Source organism: Stegodyphus dumicola, chromosome 6, assembly GCF_044657685.1.
Source record: "Stegodyphus dumicola isolate Sdum_Otavi_A_Nest chromosome 6, ASM4465768v1".
Taxonomy (NCBI): domain Eukaryota; kingdom Metazoa; phylum Arthropoda; class Arachnida; order Araneae; family Eresidae; genus Stegodyphus; species Stegodyphus dumicola.
Genome location: NC_140773.1, coordinates 128,357,041 through 128,375,105, shown reverse-complemented (window position 1 = coordinate 128,375,105; position 18,065 = coordinate 128,357,041). Strand labels below are relative to the sequence as shown.

At 31.6% G+C, this 18,065-nt stretch overlaps 1 protein-coding gene across 2 annotated transcripts in view; it reads left to right on the top strand.

Moving 5' to 3' along the window:
- LOC118199694 (hemicentin-1-like) overlaps positions 1-18,065 on the top strand; it is a 517,385-nt gene that overhangs the window by 183,179 nt on the left and 316,141 nt on the right. The window lies entirely within an intron of this gene.

Here is an 18,065-nt window from a genome sequence, read left to right as displayed (position 1 = left end):
TGCCGATACATTTGAACCAGTTAAGCGCTTGGCCCCTCAAAGCGCTGGTAGCTAAGGTAACTTTTTGAAACTCGTGCACGGGGTAGAGCATGAAGTGGTCATCCAATTTTTCCAAAAAACTGGTTACCGGTGAGTTTCCGTTAAACGTTGCTTCTGGTTTCATCGAAGCGCGCATGGTCTGGACGATGTAACCGAATCCTTCCAGGGCGGCAGCTGGCATTTCTGGATTCTGAGCCGTTTCTGCAGGCAGCACGGGTTCTTCTTGAAACTCGGCCATGGTTATTCTTGTTCGTTGGGCGCCACTATCAGGTTCAATGTTCCTTCTAACCTTCTTCGGGAACATACAAGGACCTGACTCGGAACAGAGAGCTTACTAAAGCTATGTTCACTAATTGTGGTAAGCAGACAGGATACAGACGAAGGGTATACAAAACCCTTTATTTTTCTCTATGTACAATAACTTCCGTACTTCGGAATACACTGACCCTCCACTCGGGGTCTAACGTAAAAAAGTATAAAAATAAAACTAAACTCTAATTTAACTTTAGAATAATACACGTGGAAGATTGGCCTTATAATAACAGGAAGCGTATGTAGCACAGAGACTGTGAACACTACAACACGTTTAATTTATCAAGAGGATTAAAACCTCTGGCCTGGAAGGCGAACAGCAACTGCGTAACTTCTAAGGTAAGCGGCCTGCGTTGACTTACTGCTTCCTCTCTCTCGCTTGGCAAAAAGGCCACACTTAAATACTTGGCGTTTGCCAGACAAACTTTGCATAAAATCCCTCACGCTTATAATTCTGGCCGGAAGTAGAAAATAAGAAGTGATAGTAAAGATTTAAAAGAAAATAAACGTTAGTAAAACTTAAGATCCTTACAATGCAATTATGTAACCGACGTAAACGAAAATAATGCAGAAACCAAAAAGAGGGGAATAAAAATTGAAAAGTGATCAAAGCAATGCAGTTATTTAAAATTATGAAAATAAATTACTACAAAGGCAAACAAAGGACTATATTTATCAAATCTCAAATGCTTAAAAAATATCTTCTAAAGAATGCTTTAAAATAAATGCATGATCCCATAAAAAGTTAATTATTAAAATTATTAATCAAACAACTGTTAAAATTTCAAATCAATATATTAGGAAGTTATTCTAGAATTGTTTATTACATTTGATGAAAAAGTCACGAAACGAGAAAATTTATAGTACTATTAGTTCATACTAAATAGTAATTTTATTTGATTAAAGTTCTTATTCGTGTCACAATTATATTGTAATTTGTAATATCTCCTATCATATTTTTGTCATTCAGGTACTATTTACATGACTAGCCTATTTGAGAAGAAAACATAGGTAAAAATAACATTAGATGTTCTTTTATATTAATTATACAGCGAATTGTATTTTGTTCGTGCATATTACATTTATAAAGTTTAAACAGATACGTTTAATTCTTTTGTCTTTAAAAATTAGTACACGTTATGATAAGAACCTAAGAAGATAGTTAGATAAAACTATTATGCTAAAATGGTGTTTTACTAACCTTAATTAGTTTGAATGTACTGCACGTCTAAAAAAATTAATTAATGAACGCGGGGCCTCTGAAAAAAAAAACACTCCTTATCTGTAGTGATTCCTTAGGTTAACACTAATGGTTATTCCGCAATTTGTTACTTTAAGGGAACTTTTATCTGATAAAGAACGCTGTGCTTCTCGTTTGCATTATATTTCATCAATCGAGTTTATGAAGCATTAGATAAATATGAAAAAAAATCAATGACGTAAATATCAAAACAATATTAACATATAATTTTTTATATACAGATGTATGAATTAATTTCCATTTATTAGATTACGTGTAAAAGACTTTGCGTGTTTATTGTGATAACACTTTTGACCATAGGAAAATTCCTCCCCCCCTTTGCTCGTTAACTGATAACGGGGAAACGTAGAATTCTCCAGTTTTTTGTCTGATGAAAGGCCTTGTTTATGGATATTTCATGTTACTTTTTTTTAAAAAAAGAAAGAACGAAGATCTGAAAAAGGTAGCACATTATACATTATCTCCATTTTTTAACCAGTATGATCTAGGACACAGTGCAGCATAAGCACATTATATAGCATATGGCATTATACGGCAATAATCTTGTATCAGAATGCAAATGGCAATTTTGTTTTGTCGGCTCTTTAGTAATGATAAGAAGCAAAACTCGAAGACCAAAAATAGAAGGAAGACCTCAAGAAGAAAAGGGACTCGAAGACCAAAAGTGAAGGACAGGGACAAGTTGTAAGCCATCGAGGGTGAAAAAAAAAAAGAATTAGTATGATAAATTTTTGCACAGAATTTTATGATGCTTAAATCGACACTGAAAAAAATGGATTAAGGCTTTGTAATTTATGGTAAATTTGGACATTTATTTTGAAGATGTATCGGAAAAGAGACGAGAGAATGAATTGACGCTTAAAATATCGCTTCAAAGCACTCGAAGGGAGTAGCCTAAGGGGAATGCCTTCGTGAAGGACTTTCTAAGGGAAACTGGCTCGTATACATCTTACGTATAGTGAACACCACGAAAACGCCCATGCAGCCAGCCCGTTTACCTGGATTCGAACCCAAGTCCAAACTACGAGTGTTCATCAATTTTACAGCTCACTTGCACGTAGGCAGAATGTATCTGGAGTTTTACATCACGTGATAATTGGAGATGAACAAAGGGTTCTCTCCAAGAACAACAAACGTCTATAACCTATTTGTATCCAATGTATATGTCCAAGATCAACCAAAGACAAGAATTACGCCCATAAAAAGGTTCTTCTAAACATCTAACAAGGTCTGTTAGGCACTTGCATCATATATGACTCAGGATTTTGCATTACCGTAGCACCCGTAATATGATAAAACATTGCCTTTACTCCCCTAATGGTTTATTTATTTATTTATTTATTTATTTATTTAGAGAAAGTTAGAGGAGTTCAAATGGACATTCATACTGCAGCAGCATATTCATTGGATATTGCTCCATTAGACTGTCACCTATTTTATGCATTACACAACTTCCTTCAAGGACATTTTCTCTTTTGCAAGAATATCAACTTTAGCCTATTTTGGAGAAGGGGGTATAAAATTGAATTTTTTTAAGAATTATTGTCACTGGAAAAAATTTAAAATATCTTCTTGCACTTGTTCATACAATTAATTTTCTTACATTCGCACTTCGAAAACAGCTTCATGTAATTCAATAAATTAATAATTCATATTCTGACTTTTAAATATTTAGAATCCTTACGTCAAATTACTTAAATCTGAATCAGCTTTATAAAAGAAAAAAAGTAGAAATGTAAAAATATAAAATAAATAATGAAATAATAAAAACGGAGGAAAAATATGTATGATTTTAAGATAAAATGAGAATTTTATTTCCAAAATAAATAAATAAAGACCAAAATTTAACATTGAAAAAATTGAAGCATTATTTTTGATACTTTAGGATGGGAAGCACTGTTATCATTTTAAGAAAAAAATTAGAACATAAAAAACTCAAGAGTAGTAAAGAAGTATGCTACAATGTGAACCGTAGGACTTAGACCGTTCTGCTAGGAAAGTGTAATATTAAAAGTATTTTATTTCAAAGATATTCATCTTACAATGAATATGTTTTAATGCTCTGTTCCGAGCATGTGCATCCTCTGTCAATTGTAGAAGCTTTAAACTTTTTATACAAGCTTTTACGCGAAACTTACTTGAATGCAAGAAATATTAAGGAAGAATAAGCGTGCTTTGTGGCAATAGGAGACTTGGAGGAAATTGGGCTTTTTCCTTCCACTAATGGGTTTTTCAGGCGTAAGCCACGCCCTAGAGAAAAGCAACTTAAAGATACATTTTTGTTATTTTTGGGCAAAAAATGATAAAAAGTCCATTGACTTTCAGTTTTCCTTTGGCTTTTCATGGATTTTTCCTTACCTTAACGATATTGATTTTATTTATATCTTGGTAGCAAAAATCGTGGAAGATCTCACGGGTAAAGCTCTGAAATATGATATTATTTTTGAAAATGAGAAGGCATTTTTCGCTAGATTGAAAATGAATAATAGTTTAGCGCAGTTATCTTGCTTTAAACTCTCGTGGAATTTTCTTTCAGTTCTCATTTGTATATGAGATATGCCATTATAATGCTTAAATGAGCAAAGAAAGACGCATAAATGCGCGTTATATCGATTCTTCAATTAATTTAAGAATTTTCTTTTTAAACTTCTGGAAATTTAATAATAATAAATTCGGAATATTAACACAGGACTACGTTCTTCAATGACTTGTCTTAGTAGCACACTGATATCTCAATAAACCCAAAAGCTATAGTTTCGTTTATGGCTTGTTTCATAGTTAAAGGAGACCATTAAAGAACACAAAAAAAGTATGAAAATTGGAATTGTAGTTGAGCTGTAGTAGAGTCTCATTTGAGCTGTAGTAGTAGAGTTAGGCAAAAGTATACAATATTTCGATTACATCGAAAGTGGGCGCGCACGAGTTAGGTTTACAAGAAACATCAGTGCTTTAACTATTGAACTGAATTCGTTAATTTTCCTGTCATAGACCAATCTTACATAAAGTTTTAACTACTCTACATTGTTATTCAGGAATATTGTTAATATATAAATAATTAATACTTTACTATTAGTTTCATTTTATTATTATTCTTTTCATTTCCCTAATTATTCATTCTTTAAAGTAGCAAAATAATACGTAAAGCAAATAGAAAGACCTTTTAATCAATAAAATAAAAATTACAGAAAGAAAGTTTAAATAATAAAATAAAAATTCAGAAATATTAAAATTCTTAAGAACTTATCTGACGCATTGGCCGTTTGGAGCAAATTGTAAAAGAGAAAGGCTCCCGTCCCATTTCTTCAATGGTTCTGAGCCTCAATAGTTTTAAATCAGCTTTCTTAGTGGTTTAGTAATACGATCCATCCCTACTTTTAAAGGTATAATTTATGGTTAATGACACCAAATCCGCATGTTAAAGTTGTTACAAATTATACTTACTGTATAAGGTATTTCTCCCACCTTCTTAGCATACATTCGTGGTGTAGTGGTCATCACACTCGGCGCATATTCGAGAGGTCCGTGATTCGAGCCCCGGCGAGGGCATGCACTTTTCTTCAATCTCTTGCTTCAACAACTAAACCAACATAACAAAAAAATCTTTTAATCGTAAATGATACTGGCAACAAAAAAAAATCAATTTACTTAATTGACAGAAATGAAAGAAAAGCCAATTTGTCTTATCTAACGTAGATGTAACGTTCACAAATATACAAGGTGTCGCATAAATATTTCTCAAACTCTGCACAGCCATATTCCTCATTCCGATTTCATAAAAAATGCCTAAAGAATTGTACCTGTGGGATCCATAGTTTCCGACATAAACGCAAAAGAAAAGTCTGGCGTCATATCGCTGATGGTTCTAGCATGACGAATGGAATACCCAAGCCGCTGGATTGGTTGTGGTGGTCCAGTTTTATGGCTACCACGATCGCCAGACCTCACAGCGTTGGATTATTTCGTATGGGGTCATCTCAAGGAATTGGTGTATCGAGACGTAGTGATTACACAAAAGTTGCTCGTCTGCGTGCTACTTTGTACTTCGGTAGACACGGCCCTGCTGCAACGTGTGTAATCATCCATTCAACGGCGCGCTGAAGCCTGTCTCGATATGCACGGCAGACACTTCGAACATCTGACTTTATAAATGCTGCTGTTGATGTGTCAAATGAACTGTTTTCCATTGCGCCGGTTATCTTGTATTTTCTTGTAAAGTATGGATCGTACAGGTACAGTTCTTTGGGAACTTTTTAGGTACTCTCAACGAGGAGTCTAGCTGTGCAGAGTTTGGGCGCTATTTATGGGACACTCCGTATATTTAATTTAATAGAGACTGTGGACTTTATAATTAATGCAGCTTAAATAAAAAATTACATGAATTTTAATGCGGCATCCCTGCTTTGCGTAGGAATTAAGATTAAATAGTGTATTAAAAATTCAAAACTAATCATTAGTTTAAACAGCCATTTATAGTCGTATTTAGTCAAGTGTTGTATGTTAGCGAAATATTATATATATATATATATATATATATATATATATATATATACACATTGTAAGCTTTGAATATAGCTTAAGAAGCAACGTTAACTTTTAAAGTTACATCATCGAAAGTAAAAGCAAAGGCTTACGGCGATTTGCCTAATGGGAGACTTTTAGAAAAAAGTAAATGCACAGTATCACTTCCGAATCATAACATCATAGATGCCTACATAAACAATAAAATACTTAAATACTGTACAAATTACTCGAATAAACTATTAAAAGAAAATAGCTAGCATATATTTTTGATATAGTTGATAGAAAAGGGGGGAATTGAATTGGAAGTATAATATTGAACACACTGTGTTTAAATTATCTGACAAAATACAAATGAAATTTGCACAAAGTGATATATTATAAAATAAACGTAGATTGAAAAGAGAAAAAAAGCCTTCGTCATAAATAGTCCTTTTTAGAGTTAATAAGCAACTAATAAAAGAATCATTTAATATATTCAAGTTACCTCATAATAAGTTCATAAACTACAACCATAAAATTGTTTTAAAATCAGGAATTCTGGGGGGGGGGAGAAAAGATTCCAGCATGTTGTAGAGGATATTGCATCAATAGGTAATCAAAGATGTGAAATTTATTAAAAGCATAAAATATGCTTCCATAAAATTTTAACGGTTGTACAGAATCTGCCGCTAAACATTCTTTTCTCACATCGCCTGCATGAGAAATGCATTGTTTTACATGAAAGGAAAAAGTTTTATTTTCGAAATTTACATAGTAATTGCATAAGACTAGAAGAGTTCACATGCCTCATATTTTTCGCAACAAACAGCATCCTGCAGAATGTTAAAATTTGATATATAATCGGGCGACAATCGTGTTTCTCATTGATCTAAGCTATGCATTAGCTCTACTTCAAATTAATGTTTGTCAAATTTATGGTTAATGGACACACTTCATTAGTTAATTTAATTAACACGCTTTATTAGTAATCTTGAATTCATTTGTATTATGCCATCGCAACATGCTATTGATATTAATACATTCTTTGATACCGTAATAACTAAAAATTTAGTATTCGTAGATAAATAGCTCAACAACTTCTTTGGGTTTGCATTAGCTATTTTATTCACATTATTTCTGTTATACATATATAATAAAATGTTTTATATATCATCTATATCTATATATATATTAGCAAATGTTTTATACATCATCTATATCTATCTATCAATCTATATACATACATATATATATTATATATGTATATATATATATATATACATACATATATATATGTATGTATATATTGATACTGTTACGAGTTTTGTGCATATATAGATAATTTTAGTGACATTATATGTGAAATTGTTGGATTTTTCAACACACTGTAACATCAAAAAGCTGAGAGAAACGATGCTGTGCCGGAAAAATAAGAATACAGAGGCAAGTCTGTTTAACATTGACTAAATGGCTATTTCGCCAATTTAGCGAGATATACCCAAGCTGACAACTGTTTTGGCCACTAATTTTTCTCGCCACATTAGGAAATTATAACATATACATATAACATATTAGGGAGTCACGAAAAGTAGTCAAACTTGGCGACCATTTAGCAACATTTTGCTTCGGTCCCTATATAACTTGGATATTGTAACTTAATAACTCTAATTGATGCTCTGTGTACCGTATTCGGCACTCATATGCTTTCCAGTAATTCCGTTAAGCAGAAAGTACTAGAAATATCTCGACAGCCGGAGAAAACTGTGCAAGATCGGAGAGAGCATCAGTTTCTTAGTTGCGAGTTGTTAGCGACTTCGGAACATTGAGACGTTTTTAGATGCCCTTTGCATTGCATTATTTTAATCGTTCTTAGTAGTTTGAAGTGTAACTACTGATTGTACACTGTGATACTGTGAACAGCTGTACGAGTATTTCTGCGAAATGTTCCATAACTCTGAAGTATTTGTTTTGATAAAATACATTTTATCAATCTATTATCGGGTGTGCTATCAATTTATAACGAACCCGTACGCAACAACATGAGTGTTCTTTGGAAGCTCAAAATTACAAAATTAGTGGCTGAAGCTTTATCGTTGTTAATGTAAAAAAAGATCTACAAAGCTAAATTAACCCTCCTAATGTAATGTAAGCAGCATCTCAATGTTTTTCCGATAAGAATCGAATTCCAAATAGCACACTTCCGAGAAATACATTAAAATGGTCAGAAGTGACTATTTCAACATCGTTGTCTTCAAGCCCCAAACAACGCCCGTTTGTTGTGGTCGACATTTTCTACATTGTAGAAATTTACTCGAAATTCTACTTCTTTTTTTTTTTTTTTCTTTTAAAGGGTATGCGGCTACACCTAATTGTAACTTACGGTACAATTCATAGTGCAAAGAAAAGAAAAACACCAGCACAGCAAGTTTATGCTGAGTAAAAAAAAAATGAGGTCTAGGAATAACATGAAGCCCTACAGCTAGTTTCACTTCCTAAGAAAAAATAATATGAAAAATCGCGTTTTTATAACTTCGCAGAAAAACTGCAACGAAATATTTTGAAAACGATTTAGACTGCTACTTTTATTTATTCATTAACGGAAAGTTTCAAAGCGTTTGATGATCGTCCAGAATTAAAAAAATTATCGGAAAATAGCAATTTTCATACCAATATAAATGTATACGTTATAATTTTAATTTTAATTATAATTTTAAAATATTATAATTATAATTCTAACTTTAAAAGTGCCGAAACTTCATATGAAGGCAAAATAATATCAGGCATTAATAATATAATAGGAATCTTAAATTTAATGCAGCTGTATGAAGAAATGTTTCCAGTTTATAGGTTCATTTCAAACCCGTTACTAACGTTGAAGTTTCAGTACTGAAAGAACAACATATACCGAGAGAAAACATGAGTTAAATTTGAGTTCTGAAGTCGACAAATAAAACAACTTGCATGCACTATTCAAAACAGACGCTATGCTCTCTAAGCAATTATAAAAATAGAGACTATTTTCTCGAACCTATTTTATATAATTGGTATTATAATAATAATAATAGAATAATCACATAAAAGTATTAATGTATTAAAAAAGTACTTTATTTGTATTTTTTAGTGAAACATCGTTTGGGAAACATAAATGGTATTTTTTCTCTGCTTCCAGCATGGCTTCGTGGTGTAACGGTAGCAAACTCAGCGCGTATTCGATAGGTCAAAATTCGAGTCCAGGGGACGTCTTTTCACGTCTCCTTCTTCAGAAAAACATAAGGATTCTACAAGCTGATGTTCAGAAATGAATTTTTATGGTTATAGTGAACTACGTATCATTTTTGTCTCAATAAAATTAGAATTATTTCATATAGAATGTGCTATCTTTATATAACGCAATTCCTTATGAATTTATTTAAAAATTGACTTAATTATATACTTTTTGCGACATTCCAGCCTACTTTGGTATTTTTAACTAATATCTTAAGTAACATTTCCTTTAACTTCTGAATTGCTTTCGAAGTAAATATTGCATTGCAGTATTTTTGTGTGTACAAGCTATATTTTCCTGCTTTTAATGTATCTGTGAAGCTATTTAAATAATATTATAATTTTAAAAAAATATGTAAAAGCTTTCAGATTTTATATTACTTCCAAAGTGGCATTTTGTTTTCATTTACACACACATACACGTTTCGAGAGCATTTGTGCCAACGCCACTTTGGGCTAAAAATATTTAAAAACAGTATATCTTTAGAGCTCCAGATAGACAGCCTCGCACCTAGGAAATAAAAATGTTTCATTTTGTACAGTGTTGCCACTTCTCACTTCGTTGAGTTTTTAAATCAAAAATTCGTTAAAGTTTTACAAAATATGAAATAGATAATAGAACAAATTCGAAAATCAGAATTCAGGCTTCCAGGTGCCCGTATTCGGTGATAGAACTACATTATTCAAAATTGGATGGCTCTATGTGCTGTTGTTTCTTCACTATGAGAGAAAAAGGCGTGCATTCATGCAGATTCTTCATCATTTAACATCTTTCAGCATGATTCAGGGCGATAATATTTGGTGGCAACAATCTGAAACACTTTTAGTGATTCGACGGGCTAATAAGGCAATTATAAAGTTCCTAAATTAATTAAAGTATTCATATTTACAGCATCTAATTCGCATTTTTTCTTGGTTTTTTACTAATATACATTATAACTTATTTTTTAATTTTCAGTTCTGAAAAGTTTCAATTTTTATAAAAAATCCTTTTACATTATGGCGGAAAGGCGTTCTTTTCTGACCTCAGTAGGTTTTTTAGACTGAGAGAATGAGGTTTAAATTTTAGAATGTTTCATATTTACATATATTTTTTTAATTTAAAAATAATAACTGTAATTTTAATAAATTTAAAAAAGTAATTCTTTCTATAACTTTAAACTGTCTCAGTTAAAATAAAAACTGAAAAAATTCTAGAGTGTGTACCTTTAATTAACTGTAATTTAGCGCTCTTATCTTCTCGTACTGAAATACCGATGAAATAAATAAAAGCGTCTACTCTTTGTATAAAAAGCTGGGAGAAGAATAATATATAGCTAGGAGCTATCTCGGAGCAGGATAATTTAACAGCGCATTCAAGGAATTTAAAGGTGTGTTTGCTTAATGTCTTCAATATATACATTGTTGTTTAAAAGAACTGACAGTTTCTAATTATTTCGCAACTTCAATATTAAGAGCTGTAAACCAAAAGTAGTTAATTATAAATGATCTAATTAAGATATTGATATCATATCAGCAAAATGGATATTTAGTATAAAAAATAATTAAATTACGCATTTGCGGCGATATGTAATCTTAAAGATATGATAAATTAATTCAAACTAAAAGACTGCTTGCTTGTTGATTAAATAGCTTCTTTATGTATTTCTTCTTAAAGTAGTTACGTCATAGTTGAGGAAAGTATTTTTTAAATACTTTTCGAGTCTGAAATGTAAGGATTAATTAATCTTAAGTATGTTTTAATTTACATATTTTTTTATTAATATTGCAACTATTCTAAAAAATCTTTAGAGATCAACTTCAACTAATGCATTTAAGATCAAATATATCTAATCTAGTACTGATTTTAAATAGGAAAATATATTTAAAATTTGTTTAATTTCCGTGTTTTTCAGATATAATGTAATAAATCACACATTTCAATTACTATCCGAATGTCTCTTATTTAAAAAAAAAAAAAAAATGTTTCTGAAAAATAATTGTAACAATGACAATAGTGTGCAGTTTTTATTCTTAAATATAAATAAATATTTCAGAGTATTGTTTTCTTTTGAATTCAAAACTGACGTAATTTAACAACTCAAAATAAAATTTCTGGGTAATAATTTTATATTAGGTTTCATGAGTTTGTAGAGACATTAGATATTTTTTGACAGCAGGAGAGATGAAAAATGAGCAGTGCCCTCGCCGAGACTCGAACCACGAACCTTTCGAATACGCGCCGAGTGTGATGCCTACTATACCACGAAGGCATGCTAGAAAGGCGAGCGAAATACCTTATATATTCCCCCGTTTAAAGGGCGACTTGGGATTAGGGAGCCCAATCGCCAAATCCTGGTGGTAGAGAATCATCATCCATGTCCTCCTTTTTTAGTTCGGGCGCAACTGTAGCAATCATTAGGATTTCTTTTTTTTTTTTTTTTTTTTTTTTTTTTTTTTAGCATAAGAGATGAAAAACGAGCAATGCTCTTGCCGAGACTCGAACCACGGACTTCTCGAATACGCTTCGAGTGTACTGACCACTACACCACGAAGGCGGGAACAATACCTTATAAGCTGTAGAAATGTATTCATTAGTAAAGGACTTATGGGTGAATTCGATCGTAGTATCCTCGAATTGCAATAGTTGGAAGAAAAGACCACATAAAATTTTAATTTTAACTGAAATCAGCGACACAATATTTAAGATTTTAATATGAAGAGAAAGGGCAGTTAACAGTGCAATAAATTTTTTATTTATTAATTTTAATTTAATGCTAATATACTTTAATATTCTTCTTTGTATGGTGATTATTTATATATATCATTTCAGGTTCATCAAAGAAATATACATATCAAACTTTTAGAAAAAAGAAATTTCTTTTATTCGAATTTGATTTTTTAACAGTAAACATATTATTTTATCCAATATTTGCAACAAGGAAGAGAAGCGTAACGCTTATATAACTTTTTTATTGCCTTACATTTAAGTCATGTTTCTTTAGTACGGGGAATTTTTGCAATTTCTGTTTAGTTCATGCAATATGGAAATTTTGGGGAAAATGCAATTTTTTTTTTCTGATTTCTCGATGGTTTCCTCCAAGATCAAAACATACGGAATTTGTTACTACCTCCAGCGATATCAATGAGAATGTGTTAGTCTTGGACTGTTATAAAGACTAAAAAGAAAAGAAATATAAAGTGCAGATTACTGTTAATATAAAATTATAATACCGATTTTATGTTTGGCTTGTACTGTGGTTGTATTATATTGCAGCTATGCACGGACATTATATACAAGGTGTTTCAGCAAATCGGTTAAAAACTTTCAGGAGAGATAGACGATGGAAAATCACACAGCAATGTATGGCCGAAAAGGCTTCCCTGTCGCGGTAGTGACAACAAAAAGCACAAGAAAGGAAAAACAGAGTAAGAAAACATGTTTATTATTCTTAGTACAACAGAAACTAAGAAATAAGAATAAAAACAGACAATGATCATCATCAAAGAAGGTGTTCGAAATTGCGATCCCGAACCGTGATGCAGGCCTCACATCTCAGGCACATAGAAGATCTGATTTTCTGGAAATTACTGGACATGTCTTGGAATTCTCCAGCAACTTCCAAGATGCGTGCAACAAGTTCCTCAGCTCTTCTAACGGGGGTTTCGTACACCAGTGTCTTGACGTACACCCCTCCCACGGAGGAAGTAGTCAATGCAAGTGAGGTCAGGCGATCTTGCTGACCAATGCAACAGACCACGCCTGTAGATCCCATGTTGAGGATACGTTTCGAATATAATTTCGAACACATTCTTTGACAACTATCGTCTGTTTTTTTGTTCTTATTTCTTGGTTTCTGCTACTCTAAACATAATAAACATATATTCTTACTCTGTTCGTGTCCTTCCTTTCCTGTGTTTTGTGTCGCCACTACAGCGCCAGGAAAGCGTTTACGACCATGCATTGCTATGTATTTTTACATCGTCTGGTTGTACCCTATCTGTCCTGAAATTTTGTAACCGATTTCCTGAAACACCCTGTATATAGCCTGCATTATGGATATTTATATGTCACATTTAAAAACCACCGTGTCATGCATAAAGTTAACACGGAGCTATGTATAAAAATATTCACCGAGTGTCACCACTTGATATTAGTGTATAATAATATTATAGAAACTATACATAATAGCATTTGATTGCATACAGTAAAATACTTCGTACTTACATTAAGTACCTTAGCCTATTAGTGTACATTTTCACTTTAAAATATTCGCTTCAAATTTAAATATGCATGTGTAATAGGCGCATATTTATAGTATTAAAATAATATAGAAAGTTACTTAGATATCTGATAGAATTATAAAGGCATTGGCCAAATCAGCTTTGTCTCTTACTCAAGGACAATCCAAGGCGGACACCTTAAGACGGTCTAGTTCTTAGTTCGAATAAAAAAGTGGGTACATTCAACATAAATATTGTTATATTCTTTACACAATAAGTAAGAACATTTAGTGCAATTATTTTGCCTGATGCTAGAGGTTCATCAGGCTGAATATTTTATGGGTACAAGTATTTTGGATGATAACTAGTGGCGGAGGCAAATGGACGTCAATTTGAGTTTGAATTGAAGAATCGGTTAATACATAAATTAGGATAATAGTTGAGATTCATTGTTTCATCTTAAGTGACATTCAGTAATATTCTTTTGGTATTAAAAAATGTTTTTATTCATAATTTTGTTACATTTGGCATAAGAAATAATTTTCAGATTACTTTAGAATCATGATAAGGTAATCGCAAAAATTTCATTAACACACAAATATTTTACATTTTTAATTAAAGTAAATAAAATTACGATTTGGATAAGTGTGAGTACTGAGGTCTACGAGTGTTTCTCGAACATGAATTTCAGAAGATCTGTGAATAAAATCTCCATTTTGAATGTATGTGTGTAAAATATATAAGATATCTTATTCTTTCCAATAATAAGAAATTAACTATAGCCCTTGAACTCCTCTTTTAAATTTGAGCATATTCATTCTAAAAATAGCTAAGCAATGACCTTTCTACAAAGTGATGACTTTTCTAATATAATTTTCATTTTATGTACTTCTCAAAAGTGATCCGTCATCTGATCTCTGTTGGTCTCATTTTTTGGCTAACAACTGGTGTGGTGTGGTGTGGTGTATTTAATTATGGCAAAGCACACTAGGGCTATCTGCCTAAGGGGAGGGATGCCTTTCGTGGAGGACTTTCTAAGGGATAGTTTCAGGTTTACGCATCAATCTACCGTGTAAAGTTATTACAACGAGCTTCTTTCAGTTTCATTATATATATAATTCAGCATTTTTCACAATAATCTGCATATAGAAATGCTCGACCCGTAATCTCTTAACATCAAAAATACTTTCTAAATAATATTTTATTTTTAGCTGAATATAAATACAAACACCTCGCTCTTCAATTTCCATACGGCTCTTATATGTGATTCCCGGTTTATGTATTAAATATTTGGGTCAAATTTTGGTTGTATGGGAATTAAACGTTTTTTGTTTTGTCTTTTTTATAACGAATAAAAAACTATTCTAAACGTAAATGTAGGTTCCAGATGAATATGTGAAAAAGTAATTTTTGCAAAATTCACGACTTTAAATCTGAAATGCCAAAAGATGGATCTTGGGGTCATTTAAAATATTTTCGTATATGGACTATCAACGATTGCGAAAAGGAAAGCCTGGTAAGGAATTTTGTGACACGGTTAATAATGCCTCAAACGAATGTCCCTTTATATGATATTGGATTTAGAAAGTTGTTGATGTCATTTAAATGCGGGTAAATCTCTTTAAGATGACCCCTCACACAGCTCTTGATGACTTAGGTTTTCTACAGAACTGACCGCCTTAGAGGAGATGATTGTCAATGAATTCATTACCTTTAATTTATTATGGTTTCAGAAGTACAAGTTCACTTTCAGAAATTGTGGTCAATCAGAGAATCACAAAAGTTGAAAATCACTCACAAAAGTTGAAAAATCAACTTTTGTTTTCACTAAATGAAGTTAGCTTTTTTTAGTACATATTGAAGTAATATTATTTGTAAGTGAAAAATATCTTTCCCGTTAAATTAAGTAGTTTTATGTTATTTGCACATATAATACACTTTTAAACGAGAATACAATCTACTTTGTTTTAAATGATCGAAACTGAAACATGCCTTTTTAAGAGGAATGTTTTTAAGCTGATTCTTTCTAAAGCAAAATAATTAATACTAGCGCATGAAACAGCCTAATGAATACAGGAAATAACATTCACGCAGATAAAATTATCTTAATTAAAAAAAATAGTTTTAACACTACAGTTTATGTTTTGATTAACTTTGTTAAGTTAAACAAAAAATTTCTTGTAGCAAAAGTTCGGAAAAAAGTAATTACGGTGTCCGGGAAATGATTATAAAGAAGTAATTGAAATCTATAACAAAGATTATAAAATGCATTTTATTTATTGTAATGTATTTTTACGTGCTGTTTACTTTAAATGAGCATTTGATTGTCAGTTTCACTTTCTTCTTGCTTCTTTAATCTTCGAATAAACGACAGGAGAAGAAGCTTTCGTTAAGAACCTTAAGAAGACTGATGATCATGAGTAAAATCTTTTCAATGTCTGAAATTGAAAAGCCTGGAACTTCTATATTAAAACCATTATTTGATACATCTTTGCTTTTATGTACTATTATAATATTTAATTTTAACATAATAAAACTGTAATGGAAATGTTACCATCATTTGAATAATTATCCTTATTTGCTACATTTTTGCTATTTAATTGTAACATCAGTTAACATCATAAAATTGTAATGGACATTTAATGTGAAAAAGTAAAATCGAGGTAAAAATTTTAAAAGTATCGAATGTATAGCCGCGTTTTTCATAAATGTTTTCGCTATGCTTATTTTATTTAAAATCACAAATATATAAAATTTATCTATCATACGAGTTATTTATTAATTTAAGCAAATCCTGGGTAATATAGTTGCCGTAGTCATATATTATGGTGGTCTCGATGTCTAATGTCTTGTTTAGTTATTAACCAGTAATATTATTTTAAATTGCTTTCCTATCCTTCTTGTTTCCATTTTTTCCTCTAGAATGTAAATTAGGCCCACCAGCGGCCGAGCAATAAAGTCGCTGAACACTGGTAGTTCGGTCCGAGGTTCGAATCCCGCGAACGGGTTGGCTGCATGGGCGTTTTCGTGGTTTTCCCCATGTGTAACGTGTATACGAGCCAGTTTCCCTTAGAAAGTCCTCCACGAAGGCATCCCTCCTCTTAGGCAGATAGCCCTCGAGGCTTTGCCATAATCACACACACGCACACACACTAGAATGTAAATTTTTAACTCGCGTGATATTCAAATGAGACAGAAAAATACAACATCTAAAGAAAAGTTTTAATGGGTAAAATTAGAGCATTAGTAACGCGGTCTTCAGCAGGTTGCTAATTTGATTCTCTTGAGAGATGTATTCTGCGGCGTTCCGTTACTCTTCCCATTAGGCTTGTAAAGCCGACCTTAGGTCAGAGCCAGCTTGTGCATTACTGTAATTGTGCAGCTGTTAGGCTAACTTACGTTTGTTTAGTTAAGTCAGTTTCAATACCTTTAATTCAAGTCATAAATGCTGGCTTCTGTAAACACAAGTGGTGCCTTCTGTTAACGTTTACTTGAGTCAAATAAAAGGTTCCTATGCACCATGTCTTTGTGGTAATTTATGAGACATAATAATGAAGTGATAATTCACTTCTAAGTTTTAAAACGTTTCTTAGAGTTTATGTTACCCAAGAACAGGAGACTTCAGAAATGCTATAATTTTTACTTCTGATCCAAATGATTTAGCTATAGAGTTCCATTTATTTTTTGAATAGAAGCTAATAATGAAATTTTTCAGTACATTGCACGCAGTATATTTTAATATGCCAATGCTTCATTAAAAGCTATTTCCTAATCTTATATGTGTTACTTATTTTAAGTACTATTCATTTAAATGTTTTAATTCTTCACTCTTTTCTATTTTCAAACTGCACTTATAAATACTGAACAGGCCTTAATCTCTAGATTAAGTTTTTCTTTGTTAAAAACTGATGCTTCTTAATTTAGATCATTTTAATTTGGCTAAGTGGTAATGGAAAGAATGGAACTTACGAATGATAAATTCTTTGTAAATCAAAATTTATATTCCGAAATCAGCGTATGTTTCTACGGCTATGATTTTAAACATTGAATTTTAATGCCTGTATATTATAGTTTTTTTTTTTTTTTATATATTTTAATGCTTATAATTTTAATATAATTATTTAAGAATAACTATATTTTGTCAACAAATCAATCCATTTAGATATATTTACAAATGCATTGTGGAATATATGTGTGTCAGTTCAGCTATACATACAACTGCGTAATTCAACAATGCGTAAAACTGTGTAGTGAGTTCAGTTGTATTAAATTTATAATTCAGCTGTATATATAGCTGCATAGTAGACTTTTATTTATGTAGATTAATTGTAACCAAGCATGATTCGTATAAAAAGAGAGGTTTATATTTAAACATGGAAATATATGCTGTATAATTTCCTTTCTATTTCTTCATACCAACTTTTATCTGTCCCACAGACTTATATAATGTACTTGTAGCAGGATTTCTAATCGCTGAATCGATTTT